Consider the following 18,299-nt stretch of genomic DNA (forward strand, 5'->3'; position numbering starts at 1 on the left):
CCCCTGTGAACGGCAAGATGTGGCGATCGCAGTACATAGAACCGCTGGAGATGCGAAGAACCGCCACTCCACCAGCCCAAGCCAATCAGAACGCGATTGGGGCCATCATCGGAGCGATGACCGAAATGACCAGGATGATCCGTGAGATGCGTCAGGAATGGGCGGAGGATGAAAAGGAAAGACAGCGACGTGAATGTGGCGGAAGGCGCAGACAGAAGCGGAATCCCCCATGGAGGTCAGGACAACTACCCACTGACCGAACCAATGTATGCCCACAGACCGTGAGAAGACACAGGACAGGAGGTCCACCGGCAGTGTTTCAGAACACGGCAAGAGCATCCGGTGTGATATCGTCGAGGGGTAGACCACGAGCCAGCCCAAGAAGAATTGCAGGTCGTGTCCTGTGGTTTGATGTACCACGCGGGTATGGCTTCATTAAACGCGCAGATACCGGCCGTAGCGTGTATGTGCACTATACCGCCATTCAGCATGCCGATCCCCAAAATAGCTTCCGGAGCCTGAGCAACGGTGAGGCTGTAGAATTCGAATTGACAAGCGGGAAGAAAGGCACCAAGGCCGCCAACGTGACCGGGCCAGATGGCACACCAGTGCAACGTAACAGACGCGCTCCAGAGCACTATCCACACCATCGAGAGCCTCCACCGTACTATCAGCAAGAGTACAGCCATGGTGGAAGTAGAGCCGAACCAAGGGAGATCAAGTGCGAGAATGAAAGGGTTAGCGTCAAACGCCCTCGACCAGGACAGATGCCCCGCCCACCAGAACCTGAGATCACAAGGACAAGCGAGAAACCGGTCATGTGGAGTGAGGCAGTTCACCAGAGGCAGCAAGCAGTGACTAGGCCTCAACTTGCAGAGCCAACAAGAGAGTACGTCCCTAGAATGGATGATGCCGGTTACCGAGCGGCGAACCTAGGGCCAAGAACTGCCAGAATGGCTGAACCAGAGAGAAACCCCAAAATTGTGGTCCATACGGCCGTGACAGAGACCGTGGAGCCATCAGAAGTGGAACCAGCTATACCGTTGCCTGAACCCAAGGCCAAGATAGAACCAGCAGAGAGAGATGAAAAGGCAGAGACCTGTTTCATCAATGGGAAGCCTGCAACGGACGGCGAGTACACGACCATCTCTGGAGAAGAATTCGCCTTCAGAATCCAGCAAGCAATACAGAGGTCGAAGAGGCAAGATCGAGAGGCGAGACGTGCCTAAAGCTGAGTGCAAGTCGTGAGAGTGGGCGCCATCCGTTGACAGCAGTGGAGAAGCTGGACCGCAGAGGGATGGAGTCCTGTGGCGGAGGGATGGTTGACCCGGGGAGCCCACATTAGATAGGAAGGTAGTGATACTTGTAATGGTTATGTAATGTATAATTGTTCACACCTGTTTTCATTTAGCGTTTAAATACTTTGTCATGGACATTGACAGGACTTTGCCCGGAACTTATTGGTCCTGGTACAGTTGCCTGCGGACAGGCAAATTTCTAGCAGGGAGGTATGTGGCAGTCCACCCCAGAGGTGTGACTGTGCCACAAGGATTTAATTGCAGCCAATGCTGCTGTTAGGAAAGACTGCAGCTTCATAGACACTGCAGGGATGTGAGGGGTTAACAGACCCAGCTCACATCCACGTGCAGAGAACCTGACACCTTCCTGATTAGCTGGCTGAGGGAGCGTGAGGAGGAACTGAAACTGAAACTGATGAGAGGGAGAAGTCTGCAGCAGCGTGAGAGAGAAGAGACTCATGGGCTGCCAGAGAGGAGACACTGTGTAGTGTGTGTCCAGTAGCCAGAGCTGGGCAGCGTGAAGTGCAGCAGCCAGGAGAGACCAAGAGAGAGAGCATCAAAGCAGAGCAGTGTGCTGGATATGTGAAGAGCAGCCCAGAGAGTAATGGGAGAAGAGGACAGCTTGTAGCTTGAACCTGGAAGCAGGCAGAAGAGTGACCCTGCAGAGGGAGAGAGGAGAACAGTGGAGAGGCACACATCAAGACCCATACCCCTGCATGTGATACAGAGAGCTGGGAGCCGCATGGTGGTGCATGGTGCACCTGGAGACACAAGAGCAGCACAGCTGGTGGTCCAACTGGCAGGAGCCAGCAACATATAAGGTACTGGAGTGCTCTATACCCCACCCAGCCTGTACCCATATTGCCCCATCACAGATTCCCCAAGTCACCCCCAGCTACAGGGATATTGTGTTGTCCCATTGCTGTCCTGAAAGCCCTGCACCAGGCATCCAGTGAGACTCCTTGCTGATAGAGCTTTATAAAAGAGAGTGTGCCTGAAGCCTGTCTTTTTGCCTTTAAATACAAGCGGTTACCCTAGGTAACGGGAATCGGCTTGTCCCTCTGAATGAGGATTGTTTTATTGATATCTCTAAAAGTAGTGTGCACACTGTTAGGGCCTAATTCAGAGTGAGGATTTGTGCGTCGTGGGACCGTTATTGCCCTCAGGAACTCTGTATGGTATCTGAGACTGAAGTTACTGGGTGTGCAGCGCCACCCAGTGGACAATCTGATTTATAGCAGTACAGGTGTAGTTAAGCATTTTAGTGTCATATTATTGTCTTTAATATTTCTCTCTTTAATAGTATTTTCTTTAAATGTCTTTGTCTTGGTTATTGATGTTTGCATATGTGTAGGAGTATATCACAGCGACTAGTGCAGTTGTTTTTCTTTAATAAATATTTGTCGCTGTTTCCCGAAGTAGCGTTGTCTTTTGTGGGTCCCTTGGGTTGTGCCGTTCCCTGCCACAGGTTCTCCAGCAGAAACCGCGAAGAATCCAGAAGCCGCCGCAGTCACCAGCTCCAGATTAAGGTACGCCATCTTGCACCACACCGTACAGGGGCACTGTCACACATGTCCTCGTGTTCTGCTGCTCCTCTTCCTGTGACTAATGTCTCCCACCTGTACCTTCCTCCCTCTAGTGTCAGTGCATGTCCTCGTGTTCTGTTGCTCCTCTTCCTGTGAAGAATGTCTCCCACCTGTACCTTCCTCCCTCTAGTGTCAGTGCATGTCCTCGTGTTCTGCTGCTCCTCTTCCTGTGACTAATGTCTCCCACCTGTACCTTCCTCCCTCTAGTGTCAGTGCATGTCCTCGTGTTCTGCTGCTCCTCTTCCTGTGAAGAATGTCTCCCACCTGTACCTTCCTCCCTCTAGTGTCAGTGCATGTCCTCGTGTTCTGTTGCTCCTCTTCCTGTGAAGAATGTCTCCCACCTGTACCTTCCTCCCCCTAGTGTCAGTGCATGTCCTCGTGTTCTGTTGCTCCTCTTCCTGTGACTAATGTCTCCCACCTGTACCTTCCTCCCCCTAGTGTCAGTGCGTGTCCTCGTGTTCTGCTGCTCCTCTTCCTGTGGAGAATGTCTCCCACCTGTACCTTCCTCCCCCCAGTGTCAGTGCATGTCCTCGTGTTCTGTTGCTCCTCTTCCTGTGACTAATGTCTCCCACCTGTACCTTCCTCCCCCTAGTGTCAGTGCGTGTCCTCGTGTTCTGCTGCTCCTCTTCCTGTGGAGAATGTCTCCCACCTGTACCTTCCTCCCCCCAGTGTCAGTGCATGTCCTCGTGTTCTGCTGCTCCTCTTCCTGTGAAGAATGTCTCCCACCTGTACCTTCCTCCCTCTAGTGTCAGTGCATGTCCTCGTGTTCTGCTGCTCCTCTTCCTGTGACTAATGTCTCCCACCTGTACCTTCCTCCCTCTAGTGTCAGTGCATGTCCTCGTGTTCTGCTGCTCCTCTTCCTGTGAAGAATGTCTCCCACCTGTACCTTCCTCCCTCTAGTGTCAGTGCATGTCCTCGTGTTCTGCTGCTCCTCTTTCTGTGACTAATGTCTCCCACCTGTACCTTCCTCCCTCTAGTGTCAGTGCATGTCCTCGTGTTCTGCTGCTCCTCTTCCTGTGAAGAATGTCTCCCACCTGTACCTTCCTCCCTCTAGTGTCAGTGCATGTCCTCGTGTTCTGCTGCTCCTCTTCCTGTGAAGAATGTCTCCCACCTGTACCTTCCTCCCTCTAGTGTCAGTGCATGTCCTCGTGTTCTGCTGCTCCTCTTCCTGTGAAGAATGTCTCCCACCTGTACCTTCCTCCCTCTAGTGTCAGTGCATGTCCTCGTGTTCTGCTGCTCCTCTTCCTGTGACTAATGTCTCCCACCTGTACCTTCCTCCCTCTAGTGTCAGTGCATGTCCTCGTGTTCTGCTGCTCCTCTTCCTGTGACTAATGTCTCCCACCTGTACCTTCCTCCCCCAGTGTCAGTGCATGTCCTCGTGTTCTGCTGCTCCTCTTCCTGTGAAGAATGTCTCCCACCTGCACCTTCCTCCCCCTAGTGTCAGTGCATGTCCTCGTGTTCTGTTGCTCCTCTTCCTGTGAAGAATGTCTCCCACCTGTACCTTCCTCCCTCTAGTGTCAGTGCATGTCCTCGTGTTCTGCTGCTCCTCTTCCTGTGACTAATGTCTCCCACCTGTACCTTCCTCCCTCTAGTGTCAGTGCATGTCCTCATGTTCTGCTGCTCCTCTTCCTGTGAAGAATGTCTCCCACCTGTACCTTCCTCCCCCTAGTGTCAGCGCATGTCCTCGTGTTCTGCTGCTCCTCTTCCTGTGAAGAATGTCTCCCACCTGTACCTTCCTCCCTCTAGTGTCAGTGCATGTCCTCATGTTCTGCTGCTCCTCTTCCTGTGAAGAATGTCTCCCACCTGTACCTTCCTCCCCCTAGTGTCAGTGCATGTCCTCGTGTTCTGTTGCTCCTCTTCCTGTGAAAAATGTCTCCCACCTGTACCTTTCTCCCTCTAGTGTCATTGCATGTCCTCGTGTTTTGCTGCTCCTCTTCCTGTGACTAATGTCTCCCACCTGTACCTTCCTCCCTCTAGTGTCAGTGCATGTCCTCGTGTTTTGCTGCTCCTCTTCCTGTGACTAATGTCTCCCACCTGTACCTTCCTCCCTCTAGTGTCAGTGCATGTCCCCGTGTTCTGCTGCTCCTCTTCCTGTGACTAATGTCTCCCACCTGTACCTTCCTCCCCCTAGTGTCAGTGCGTGTCCTTGTGTTCTGTTGGTCCTCTTCCTGTGAAGAATGTCTCCCACCTTTACCTTGTTCAAGCCCTTGATATATGTGACAGTTTCTATCATGTCCCCCCAGTGGCGTAACTAGAAATTTTGCTCCTCCCTGCAGAAAAGTTATGGCCCCCCTCCCTTTTACATATACAGGCACTTCTGACAAATTAGAGGGCTTCCCGGCACATCGCTATTGCCCCTACACACGGAACGCTGTAGGATCTAGTGAGATCGCTTAGAAAATGCCCCTAAATCACTACATGTGTGTGTAGGCCCCTTAAGCCAGGCAGGTTACGCTGATAAGCAGGAGTTGGTGGGTGCCACACAGGGAAGGAGTCTGGAGAGAAGGAAGACAGGATCAGCGGGACCAGGACAGGAGGTTCTGCGAGGTATACCAGGAGTTACAGTAGGTGATCTCATGTCCCCTTCCCACACAGCACAAAATGGCAGTGACCCAAAATCCTGCAAAGTTATGGAGGGGGTTGAGGGCACCCAAGAGGGGAATGGGAGAATCACCTAGCTGATGTCCGCAGGGTAGCCTGGGTCTACAGTTACAAAATAAGTAGCCATGATGATGCCTATTGCAGCCACATTGCTCAGTATCACAATACTACATGCACACCTGACCTCCTTCTGCTGGCGACCATTGTGCAACTCGATTGGCTGGTTTAAATGACTGCCGCAATTAGTGACACATGTCGGGTGTGGAGGGAGCGCTATCACACACACCTGTTTTATGACTCCACTCCAAGGCTAGTGCATCCCTCGCGTCAGCCAAGTGCCAGCGGGTGTTCCTGAGCCCAGACAAACAGAAACTACTTCGAGAGCAGCGTAAGGGCTATTTCACACACTCCGGCTCCTGCCGAACGGCGAAATCCCGCATGGCCAGGAAGCCGTGCCGCACTAAGAAGTTTAGAATGGAGGGGATGGCCACAACCTGGCAGCCGTCCCTTCCAGTGGTGGGATCCGACTCCAACCGAATGGCTGGGCCGTCCCGTGTGAATGGACACAATAGTGTCCATTGACAACTACTTTTGGCCATGCGGCATTTCGCCGTCCGGTAGGAGCCGGAGTGTTTAGCCCTATCTCTGTGTTGCAGCTGCAGCAGCCAGTACAGCATTGCCACTGAGAGTACTGCCAGCACAGGGGAAGAAACCCTGCTGTGCATGGCTGCCACCGCTGAGAGCAGTGTGGAAAGATGCAGGCAGGGAAGAGGAAAGAGCACCGATGCAGCGGATGTTGCTGCTGCCAGCCTGTGGGTAGAGGCTCCGGCAGGCAGTCCTCTACTTACAGGGGAGAAGGGAACAACAGCGCGTCCTCTTACCTCCTCAACTTCTGGAGCACAGGCAACTGCTCCACCTTTGGTGCTCCCTCCCACTGAAGGCTCAGCTGTGGGGAAAGATCATGGAGTGCACCTTGTGTGCATGAAGTGACATAAGTTTTATGGCCTATGCATGAAATGTATTCCTGAAGCCCTCGGCAACAAGGGATGGGGTGTTTTGTTTTTCTGAAGGTCGGATTGGTTGTTATATATCAGCCTATGATTGGTTAGGAATTGTTATGGGTGTGGTTTAAGGTTAGGATTATGGGAGATTCTAGAATATTCTGTCTCTTTGATTTCAAAGTAACGTTGGACTGATAAGTACTGTGTTGAATTCAGAGACCTATATACTGTTTTTCACTATCTATATCTACTCTTTCTTTTTTTACTATCCTCATACTGCTTATATTCATCACCTAATTTCTATCCTTACTGTTCATACCTAATACCTGTCTTGTCTTTTCTCCTTATCTTTACCCTTTATTGAACATGTCTGGTGTCAGGCCAAGGAGGGAGGCTGGTGTCCCTGCTCGCTTCCTTCAGGGAGCAGGGATGCCTGCAACCTCAGGGGCGAGAGGGAGGGCGAGGGCCAGGGAGCCAGCAGGTTCTGTTTCTGCCACTGCCTCCGCCCGATTACGTACCCGGCCACCGGGTAGGGATGCGGTGAGAGGCCTGTCCGGTTCTCCCGCGCCAGCCGGTGGTCTCCTGTCACCCGCGGCTGATTCCCAGTCAGCACGCGGGCGGCGGAGGGAGACGGGCCCTGAGGCAGACAGACGGTCTGCTGACGGGCGAGCAGTAATGGCGCCCGCGATGCAACCTGCTCGCGGGCGCCGTGGTAGCAGGGGGACGCCCGCGGCTGGCGCTCAGTCAGCTCGCGGGTGTCGTTCAGTAGCACGGCAGCCCGCGGCTAGTGCAGCTCGCGGGCAGCCTGGGAGGAATGAAGCTCCTGGTAGGGGGAGAAGCCGCGCTCAGGCGGCGGAGGAATCCCTGCACCGCCAGCCCGGCGCTGTACGTTCGCGTCGGGCTGGCGGGGGTCAGGGGTCAGCGGGGGTGCCGGGTGCTGCGCTTCAGCAGCGAGGGACGCGCACTGGAATAGATGTGAGTTCAGTGATTCCTGAGGGCAACGCCAGCCCAGGCGCCCTGCTTCAGCTAGGGGGGGTAGGTCTGCGCGTGGCAGAAGCCGCGCAGGGCTGCCCCCTGGCGGTGCTTTAGTAGATGCTGGGGAGGTTGATATAACTCCCCAGGATTATGAAGGGGATCTGGATAGGTATGCTCCAGTTGGGGGCAATGCCAGGACTAGGAGGAGAGATAGGAGGGCACTGCAGTTTGAGGTGCCTGATGATGGAACAGAGGATGGAGGATCATCCTCTGGGTCTATAGGTGAACAAAATGTCCTGGCACTGGTCCCAACGGGAGGCAGGGGTAATGGTGCGGGGTCCAACCGTACTTATGCGGAGGTGGTTCGGGGGGGTGCCCCCTCTGGGAACATGGCTTCGGTATCCGCGATCTGTGCAGCAGTGGTATCCGCCATAGTGCCCCTGTTAACCACCGGTCCAGGTGGGCAGGGTGCTGGTGGTCAGCGTCCAGTAGACGCTGCAGCACTGACACAGGCCATGGTGCCGGCCCTTTCCTCTGCCCTGGGTGCCACCAGCAATGTGTCGGCAGGGTCAGCTGTTACGAATGACTTGATTGGTGAGACAAATGTCCCTTTTGTGCCCGCAGTAGCAGGCACTTCAGGAGTCATGGATCGAGCAGCAAGGGGACGCCGACGTGGTGATGGCAGCAGGTCCGGAGGATCATCGCATTCAGGTGGTGAGCTGCCTTCTGACCCTGATTGGGTTAATTCATGCGGGTCAGGTACGGGTAACTCTGACACTGATGGAACAAGCTCATCAGGAGGGGGAGGCATAAAAAGGGTAAGCGCGGCAAGCGTTCAGGTAAGAAGCGCGGACGCAGACACTCGGACAGTTCGCTGGCCTCCACTTCTTCGGAATCACCCTCCTCGTCGGATGACGGGGTGAGGAGATCCAGGAGGAAGAGGAGGCGAACAAGGCGATCTCCAAGTGAGGATTCAATAGTCACAGTTGAATCCGATTCTGTCCAGTGCGCAAACACCGCAGTAATGCGGGGGTTGCGTCCAAGGATGCGGGATAGGATTAGGAAGGGCAAATATGTTAACATATTTGCACTTACTAGCAAAAGCCAGAAAGCGCTGATTGCTGCGCGGAAGAAAGGCACTGACAGCGAGGAAGCGTTAATGTCTTACAATAACTGGGTGCGAGGAATGCTGGTCTTCGCAGCTTGTTATATGGAGTCTAGGCCTGATGAGTATATGAGTTTGATACGGTATCAGTATCTAATTCACAACTTATACACATCATACCGCGGCTACGGATGGCGCACGTATGATGAGGAATTCAGGCGTAAGCAGCATGGGAAGGATATTTATGACTTCGGCAGAAAAGACATTGAGCTTTATGTCGAGGTCACAAATTCTGCCGTGCCAATGGGCGAGGCTTCTTCGAAACCTTGGAATAAGAAGCAAGGGGCCCAGGTTTCAGGGGGCAGTGCTAAAAGAGTAGGTCATGGGAAATGTTTCGCCTACAACAACAACACGTGTAACCTGGGACAGAAGTGTCGTTTTCGGCACTCCTGTATCAGGTGTGGAGGCAGTGATCCCATTAAAGACTGTAGCAAACCAGCGCAGGGACAGGGTGGAGCTTCGGGCAGCAAGCAAATCCGCGGTCCAGCGGAACCAAATCATGCTTAGAGCTCCATCCCCTGTCCGGCTGCAGGCCATGTTGCCGTGGTTGGATAGGTACCCCTTTAGAGAGGAGGCAGAATTCATAAAAAATGGATTCTCTGAGGGGTTTGCCTTACCAATCTCGGGTAACATTAATCAAGAGTCTGTGAAGAATTTGCGTTCGGCATATCAATTTCCTTTAATTGTTAAGGAAAAGGTTAATGCCGAGGTGAATTTAGGCCGGATGGCAGGTCCTTTTGAAGAGCCTCCTATTCAGGACATGATCCTTTCCCCGGTGGGAGTAGTCCCCAAAAAAGCGGAGGGTAAATTTAGGCTGATTCAGCATCTATCCAGCCCAAGGGGTGCTTCAGTTAATGATGCCATCCCTGATGCATTATGTAGGGTGGTTTATCAATCTTTTGATGAGGCCATTGCATTAGTGAGGTCATTTGGAAAAGGGGCTTTGCTGTGCAAGATAGATGTTGAGTCAGCTTTCAGGTTATTGCCTCTGCACCCATCAGCCTTTAAATTTATGGGTTTTAAATTAGATGACGGATATTACTTCGATAGATGCCTTCCCATGGGGTGTTCCATTTCCTGCGCTTATTTCGAGCGATTCAGCACCTTTTTGCAATGGTGTTTGCATGAGGTTTCTGGAGAGTCCGGAATAGCGCATTACCTAGATGATTTTCTGCTAGTTGGTCCACCCAACTCGGATAGATGTTTGGCCCTATTAGTTTGTACTCAGACACTTTTTAAGTCGTTTGGCGTACCGATAGCGGACGATAAAACTGAGGGCCCAACTACAGTATTAACCTTTTTAGGGATTGAGGTGGACACAGTACAGGGACAATGTAGGCTCCCAAGAGACAAGATTAACCGCTTACATGAGGAAATCTTGTTTGGCCTCGCAGCAGGTAAACTGACGCTTAAACAGGCTCAATCACTATTGGGTGTGTTTAACTTCGCTTGCCGGGTAAAACCCATGGGTAGGATTTTCATGAGAAAATTAGAAAGGGCTACCGTGGGAATAAGGAGGCCTCATCATTTCCTTAGGCTCACAAGCGAGATACGGCGTGACCTGGGGATTTGGGATGCCTTTTTGTCCCAATTTAATGGAGTTTGCATATGGCAGGAGGCACCCATGGCTAATTCCATTCTGGAGCTATATACCGACGCAGCGGGGGCCACGGGTTTTGGCGCTTTCTTTGCCGGTAGATGGTGTTCAGAATCCTGGCCTGCTAGCTGGGTGGAGAAAGGATTCACGAGGAACATGCTTCTATTAGAAGTGTTTCCCATAATGGTCGCCATTGAGCTTTGGCATGATTTCTTAAAAAATAAGGAAGTGGTTTTTTGGTGTGACAACCTAGGGGTTGTTTACGCTATCAACAGACAAAAATCTACTTCCTTAGAGGTTCTCAGGGTTATTGGTCAGATTGTGCTTACGTGTCTGGTCAACAATATAACGTTGAGAGCCAAACATGTCCCCGGGGTACATAATGAAATAGCCAATGCCCTTTCGCGCTTTGAATGGCAGCGTTTTAGACGTCTGGCACCAACTGCACGTTTAACGGGTGACATTTGCCCTTTTTATGTATGGCAGGTAATACACCCGGAATGGAGGGGCTAGCGCATAGCTCTTTGGCGCCGGCTACGTTTGCCGCATATTTGTCGGCTTGGCAGAGTTGGAGCCAATTCCTATTGGAAAGGGGAAACAGAGGTAAAACTTTAAAATCATTAATTCTTGCCTTTGCTTGGCGTTTCTATGTAGCCGGGAAGTCTCGTGGCGCAGTGGGTAAGGCCTTAGCGGGCATTTCTTACTTTCTGCGTTTGAAAGGGAAAAAGGACATTACAAAGTCCTTTTTCCTGCAGAGAATGCTTAAGGGCTGGGCGAGATTACAACCACCCATCCCCGACAGGCGGCGGCCGATTGATGGCCGTCTGTTGGGAAAGTTGGTGCGCGCCTTAAAAGCAGTTTGCTCCTCTCAGTATGAGGCCAAACTGTTTGCTATGGCCTTCGTTATGGCTTTCCATGGGGCGTTCAGGGTAGGTGAACTGGTGGCACCATCTCGGTCATCGGCTTCACCTATGCTGACAAACCATGTCGTCGTTGCCCCCGACGGGTTATGGTGCAGAGTACAACGGTCCAAGACCGATGTAGTTGGCAAGGGGCGTTGGGTTCGAATGGGGTCCTGTCCTGATCGGCGGATTTGTCCGTTAGCTGTGGCAGGGGCTTATTCGTCCTTGCGCCCTGATGTGCCTGGGGGATGGCTCATTCACATCGATGGGTCTCCCCTGACTCGTTATCAGTTCAATGCGGTGTTGAAACGGGGTATTCTGCACCTGGGTCTTTCACCGGAGATGTATGGGACACACTCTTTTCGCATCGGCGCCGCTTCGGCTGCCGCTGCGGCGGGTTGGTCCGATAGATCCATTCGGGCACTGGGTAGATGGAGGTCTGGTGCGTTTCGACGTTACATCAGACCTTGATCTGACAGTGCGCCCCCTTTGAGGATTAGCCGCTCGCTCAAACACGCTTTAGTGTTTGGGGGGCCTTGAGGAATTTTTTATTGCCACCAGTTTTAATTACGGCTTCTGCCGGCTGGTGGGTGTGTTTTTTGCCTCAAGTCAAATTGGGGCGACCCAAATCCCCCCCCCCCCCCCAAGCCCAATGTCAGGAATTAAACACAGCCCAATGTCAGGATATACTCCATTTTAAATTTATCTAATTCAAAATCATACTAATTCTTCTAAATATTATTTTTCAGGCATGAGGATTGACCCGCAATGTATCTGGTTGTTGGGTCATTCCTTCGTTTACTGGTTATCAGTTTCCCCAAATGTTCTGGATTACTCTCAGTAATGGTTAGGGCATCGTGGGTTGCGGTTTTCGCAATTTAGGCAGACATTCAAAGAGGCAGTGGATAGGTTTGGTTTTCCATTATTTTTGATTGTACACTTAGGGGGTAATGATTTAACGTCCAGAACCTGTCTGGAGGTTAGATTCGAAATCAGGAACGAGTTATTAGATATTTTGCAGCGTTTCCCCTTTTGCAGAGTTTTTTGGTCGGACATTATACCAAGGCAGAATTGGAGGGGTGCTCTTAATCCTGGTGCAATTGACCTGGTTAGACGGAGGGTGAACTCAGTAGTGGGTCGAGCTGTCTGTCAGCATGGCGGATACTCGATTCCGCATGCGGGTATCACCTTCCGTGATCAGAGGTTGTACAGGAGCGACGGAGTACACCTTTCAGAAGAGGGTATGGCCTTGTTCCTTAGGGATATTTTAGCGAGTTTGAGGGGTATGTAGTTTAGTCTATGGTGGCGGTGCCGGATCGGGAGATCTCGGCAGGTGGTCGGTCTCAGAACGGTGGCTAGGTTATTTTGTACATTAACACCTTTTGAGATTTATTTCCCTTGAGGGGCAACTCCTTTGGAGAAAGTGACTTTGGCATGGCAACAGTTTTTCCTTCAGGGGCATCACCGATCCAGGTGGGCCCCTTATGTCGCTTTAGTTGAGTTGTGACCTGATGGGGAATATTTAGATCGTTCAGGCAGGTGGCCTGAACTTTATTTTAAAATTTTATTTTAAGGACAGGGATGTGGCAGGAGGCCAGTTCTTGTTCTTTTGGGCAGTCGGCCCAAGAAATCTTTATTTAAAGCTGTTCTGACCTCGCCACCATAGATAGTTAAATTTAAATATTATAATTAGATCAAATAGGCCGCCCTCTTTCAGAAAAATAAAAAGACGACCCCATTCACCACATTTCAGTTGTCCGAGTCGTTATTTTAGATAAGATGATTTGAATGGTGCATGAATGCAGTGGGTCATGAAAGACTTACTGCTCTGTCTGTGAGCAGGTGGCAGCTACTGCACCAGCCGGCAGCAGCACGGACCTGGTGCTCCCTGCAGTCCCCGGCGGTGCTGGATTCCTCAAGCTGCCGCGGGGTCTGCGGGACATTTGTTACACCACTGTGTCCCCCCTTTCCCTTCTCCTGACGTGGTCAAAATCCCGACAATGTCAAAATACCGACATATAGAATGTAGACAGGTGAAAAAGTCAACATGACTTTGGGTCGACAGGTCGCGAGGTCGACATGTTTTTTTTTTACTGTTTTTTGAACCGACATGTGCCGACAGGCGGTATTTTATGCCCTACCATCCACTAGGGCGTGGTGGGAGAATAAAATAGTGTGCTGAGCACAGCGAGGCACCGTGCCTTAAGCATCGTGAGCGAAGCGAGCGATGCGAGGGGCTGCGGTTCACTTCCAACTGTGTCCATGTCGACTGTGTCGACATTCGGGTAAAAAAAAACTGTGAAAAAACCCATGTCGACCTTGCAACCTGTCGACCGAAAGTCATGTTGACTTTTTCACCTGTCTACATTCTATATGTCAGGATTTTAAATGTCGGGATTTTGACCTTGTCAGATTTTAAATGTCGGGATTTTGACCATGTCGGGATTTTGACCATGTCGGGATTTTCATACCGAATCCGATGTGTCGGAGCCAGTAGCCAGGGTCCCTAGACAAAATGGAATTTGTGGGGACAGCCGTGCGGGTGATCTTTTCCATATTCATGATCAACCAAATATAGTTATTCAGGGCTGAGGTAGTTGGGGTGGAAGATGATCTCCACTTTCGAGCAAATAAATAGATTTAGAGTTTATGGGAAGGTTCTTTGATTTGATTTGAGTAGAGATTGATCTTTTAGCTATGTCCTCTCTCAACTGCTTCCAGCAAGAGTAATCTGGGGGGGGGGGGCTGCACCAAGACCTCGTTCGCACCCCTGCTCGTGGCAGACCTGCGGGGCAGAGGCTCAGCTGATCTGCTTGCTAGCAAACAAGTCTGAATCAGGCCATTCTTAGCCATAACACCTCGTCACTTGGTTCCGCCAGCAGATTACACAGCGTAGGCCTAGTTCTGAAAACTAGCGATTCGTACCAGAATGACGATACTGAAATATACATTTTTGGGAGCACTATATTAATCCACATCATGGTCGCGTCTGGGTTATTACTCATAGGACTGTGAGCACAATTTACCCTAAGAAACACAGAATGCATCTAGTCAACGGCCACATGGATTAAGCACAAAGTCATCATACGGACAAACATGTCGCTAGAAGAGGATATATACAGTGTGGCTCAGTACGGCTGGTAACACTGGTGACTCACATTGGTGCAGGGACGTAGAAACCCCGGTACCAGGAACTTACCAGGAACGTCTTTCTGCTGCGGAGAAGTAGCAGTCTGTATGTCTCATGTAGGCAGAGCCGGCCCTAGCCAATATGACGCCCTAGGCAAGATTTTGGCTGGTGCCCCCTAGCACTGCCACTAGTTCCACCTCTGACCCTGCTCCCCTTTCCCAGCACCATCAACCCTCATCATAGCAGTCATCATTTTGGTGCTCCTACCCTCTGTATTTTAAATAGAAACAGTGCGCACATTTGGCGCGCATCCCAAAAAGGTGTGTGTTTTCACTGGGAAGGGGCATGGCCACACAATATCACCCCCAATTCAAATTATGCCACACATTAGTGCAACTTTATTCACATTATATCATGCGTTGGTGTCTCTTATTCACGTTACATCACACAGAATTGCTCTTTTTTCACATTAGACCACACAGTAGTGGCCATTCTATATGTTACAACATACAGTAGAGCACCTTATACACATAATACCACACAGTAATGCCCCTTACTCATAAAATACAGTACATTATTAATGTCCTTATAAACATTATGCCAACCTTTATTAATGCCCTCATACACATAATGACACATGTAATGTCCCTTACACATATGTTGCACATTATTAATGTATTTATACATGACACACATAATGCCCCTTACACATATGCTGAACACTATTGCACAACCAACCCAACCGCAGACAGCACTCGCACAGCTGCTAACACTGTGACCTCTGCCTCTGCTTGGATACAGATGTTTCCTCATACATCTTGACTCAATAAGCCATGCAGCTCCTGGCCAGTTCTGCTGACATTGGGTGCCTTTTTTGATGAAAATTCGTCTTATTTACATTATTATGTGACCAGGACACACAAGCAGCTTTTGATAATTAAAATGATATGCGGCATGCCTATATTCTGTTCGCGACTGTGGCTGTACCTGCATACGGAATGCTATGTTACAGTGATTTCCATGAATACACTATTTCATATGCAGATACAGCCTCACTCACACACAGAATATAGGCACGCTGCATATCATTTTAATCAGCAGAAGCTGCTGGAGCCCCTATGCATTCCAAACGCTCTAGGCATTTGCCTAGTTTGCCTATGCTTAGGGCCGGCTCTGCATATAGGGTACACACCAGAACAATTTGACCTCAATTCCCCCAATTTCGATACAATCTCAACCGATTCCATGTAAACTGGGCATCTTTTGGCGTGTTTTAGATCCGATTCCGATCCAATGCGAGTCCCCGCTGGTTGTTTGGTCATTTTGGAAGTCATAACTGCTGCAGTCAGGATTGGATACAAATCGTGATTGGATCGTTTGTGGATCATATGCTCCGACAGATCGTCTCGCTATCCACTCACAATCGTTCCTTTTGGTGTGTACCCAGCATTACCTAACGTCCCAGTGTGCGAGCCTCCTGAATGCAATCGCATGGCCAAAAAGCGATTGGCAGTTGCTGCGAATAAAGGATTACTGGGTGACTACAGTACGGGGACCGGAGTCGGGGTAGTCAGGGAGTCTGAAGGATCAGATCAGTTACCAGCGAAGGTGTGAATGACGGCACCGGTACTGGAACTCACACCTGTCGTTCTGTGAGTGTGACATACGGTAAGTGTGCCAATAATTGGATAAACCCCTAAAAGTCATTTGTTCCCTGCAGTAGGAGAGGAGGGATATATTATTGCTGAATCTGCCTTTTATCCCTTCATCCATTATGGCTTCGTTAATTGTTAATAACACAATACTTAGGGTCTGATTCAGAGCTGTACGCTAGGCAGCATATATTCTCTGCCTAGCGTACAGGCAAACGCCACCCTGCCGAACGCACAGCCCCCTCGCCAACCGAATCCCCCACCTAGCACTTGCATTAGGTTCTCTCTCTATGTCCACGTGGATAGTTAAGTATAAAATAATATATGTCAACCTTTTGTGTCATCCTTTTGCCTGTAGACCAATAAGGGTCGACCTAATTATCTTCGGCCAATCAACTGTATACCACAGGGACAATGCATAGTAGGCACAAAAAATCTATTCATAGAAATGTCATACCAGTAATCCCCTACAGGTGGCAGCAGCGCACACACCACGAACACAAGCTTCATGTGCAGCTAATATACTGTACATTTATGATAACACATTGGGTCCGATTCAGAACTGATCGTAGAAGTGTAAAAATCGCTATTAGGTGATTTTCACACTTCTGCGTATGCACAGTGCGCATGCGCAAAGTCTAAAATGGCAGTCACATCCTGGAACGGTGCGATCAAATCTTCAGCGATGGTGGGGGCAGTGACACGGCGTTAAGTGGTCTGGTATATGTCACTATTGCGACCCTCATAATGTCATTGCTTTTTATGATGTTTATAAATAAATCTAAAGAGATGGACTCAAATAAATGTTCTAATAGTCACTGTGTCAGATGAACATAAGAACAGCAAATTATAATGAAAAAACAATAACAACACGATGAGCGTAAGCCAGGCGTCGGCCAAACCTGTCCTCAAGGTCTACCAACAGTTCATGGTTTCAGGCCACCTGTGGATCTGTAGAATGTGTCAGTTAGTAATGAATGCAGCAGGTTTGAAAATGTGACAGTTAGTAATGACTCCACCTGTGCACCAGCTAGGTGATCTGGGGAATGTGACAGTTAGTAATGACTACAGCTGTGCACCAGCTAGGTGATCTGGGAAATGTGACAGTTATTAATGACTCCACCTGTGCACTAGCTAGGTGGTCTGGTAAATATACTGTAACAGTTAGTAATGACTACACCTGTTCACCAGCTAGGTGGTCTGGTAAATGTACTGTAACAGATAGTACTGACTACACCTGTGCACAAGCTAGGTGAACTAGGGAATGTGACAGTTAGTAATGATTACACCTGTGCACCAGCTAGGTGATCTGGGTAACATGGCGTTAATGACTACACCTGTGCACCAGCTAGGTGGTCTGGTAAATGTACTGTAACAGTTAGTAATGACTACACATGTGCACCAGCTAGGTGGTCTGGGTAACATGGCGTTAATGACTACACCTGTGCACCAGCTAGGTGGTCTGGTAAATGTACTGTAACAGTTAGTAATGACTACACCTGTGCACCAGCTAGGTGGTCTGGTAAATGTACTGTAACAGTTAGTAATGACTACACCTGTGCACCAGCTAGGTGGTCTGGTAAATGTACTGTAACAGTTAGTAATGACTACACCTGTGCACCAGCTAGGTGGTCTGGTAAATGTTCTGTAACAGTTAGTAATGACTACACCTGTGCACCAGCTAGGTGGTCTGGTAAATGTACTGTAACAGTTAGTAATGACTACACCTGTGCACCAGCTAGGTGGTCTGGACTATTGTTAGATCTGGAGGACCGGTCTGGCCACCCCTGATGTAAGCATTTGGTTGAGATAGTGTTAAGGCGGTAACGGGACTCCAGCATACTCCAGGTAGGCTGTACTGTAGCCGACATCAGCAGATGATGTATAGCAGTATGTATGGCATTGTGCTGTACTGTAGGCGACATCAGCAGATGATGTATAGGAGTACGTATGGCACTGTGCTGTACTGTAGCTGACATCAGCAGAAAATGTATAGGAGTAGTACGTATGGCACTGTGCTGTACTGTAGCCGACATCAGCAGATGATGTATAGGAGTAGTACTTATGGCACTGTGCTGTACTGTAGCCGACATCAGCAGATGATGTATAGGAGTACGTATGGCACTGTGCTGTACTGTAGCCGACATCAGCAGATGATGTATAGGAGTACGTATGGCACTGGGCTGTACTGTAGCCGACATCAGCAGATGATGTATAGGAGTACGTATGGCACTGTGCTGTACTGTAGCCGACATCAGCAGATGATGTATAGGAGTACGTTTGGCACTGTGCTGTACTGTAGCCGACATCAGCAGATGATGTATAAGAGTACGTATGGCACTGTGCTGTACTGTAGCCGACATCAGCAGATGATGTATAGGAGTAGTACGTA

Source organism: Crinia signifera, chromosome 3 (genome assembly GCF_055691185.1).
Source record: "Crinia signifera chromosome 3, ASM5569118v1, whole genome shotgun sequence".
In the NCBI taxonomy this organism is placed as follows: Eukaryota; Metazoa; Chordata; class Amphibia; order Anura; family Myobatrachidae; genus Crinia; species Crinia signifera.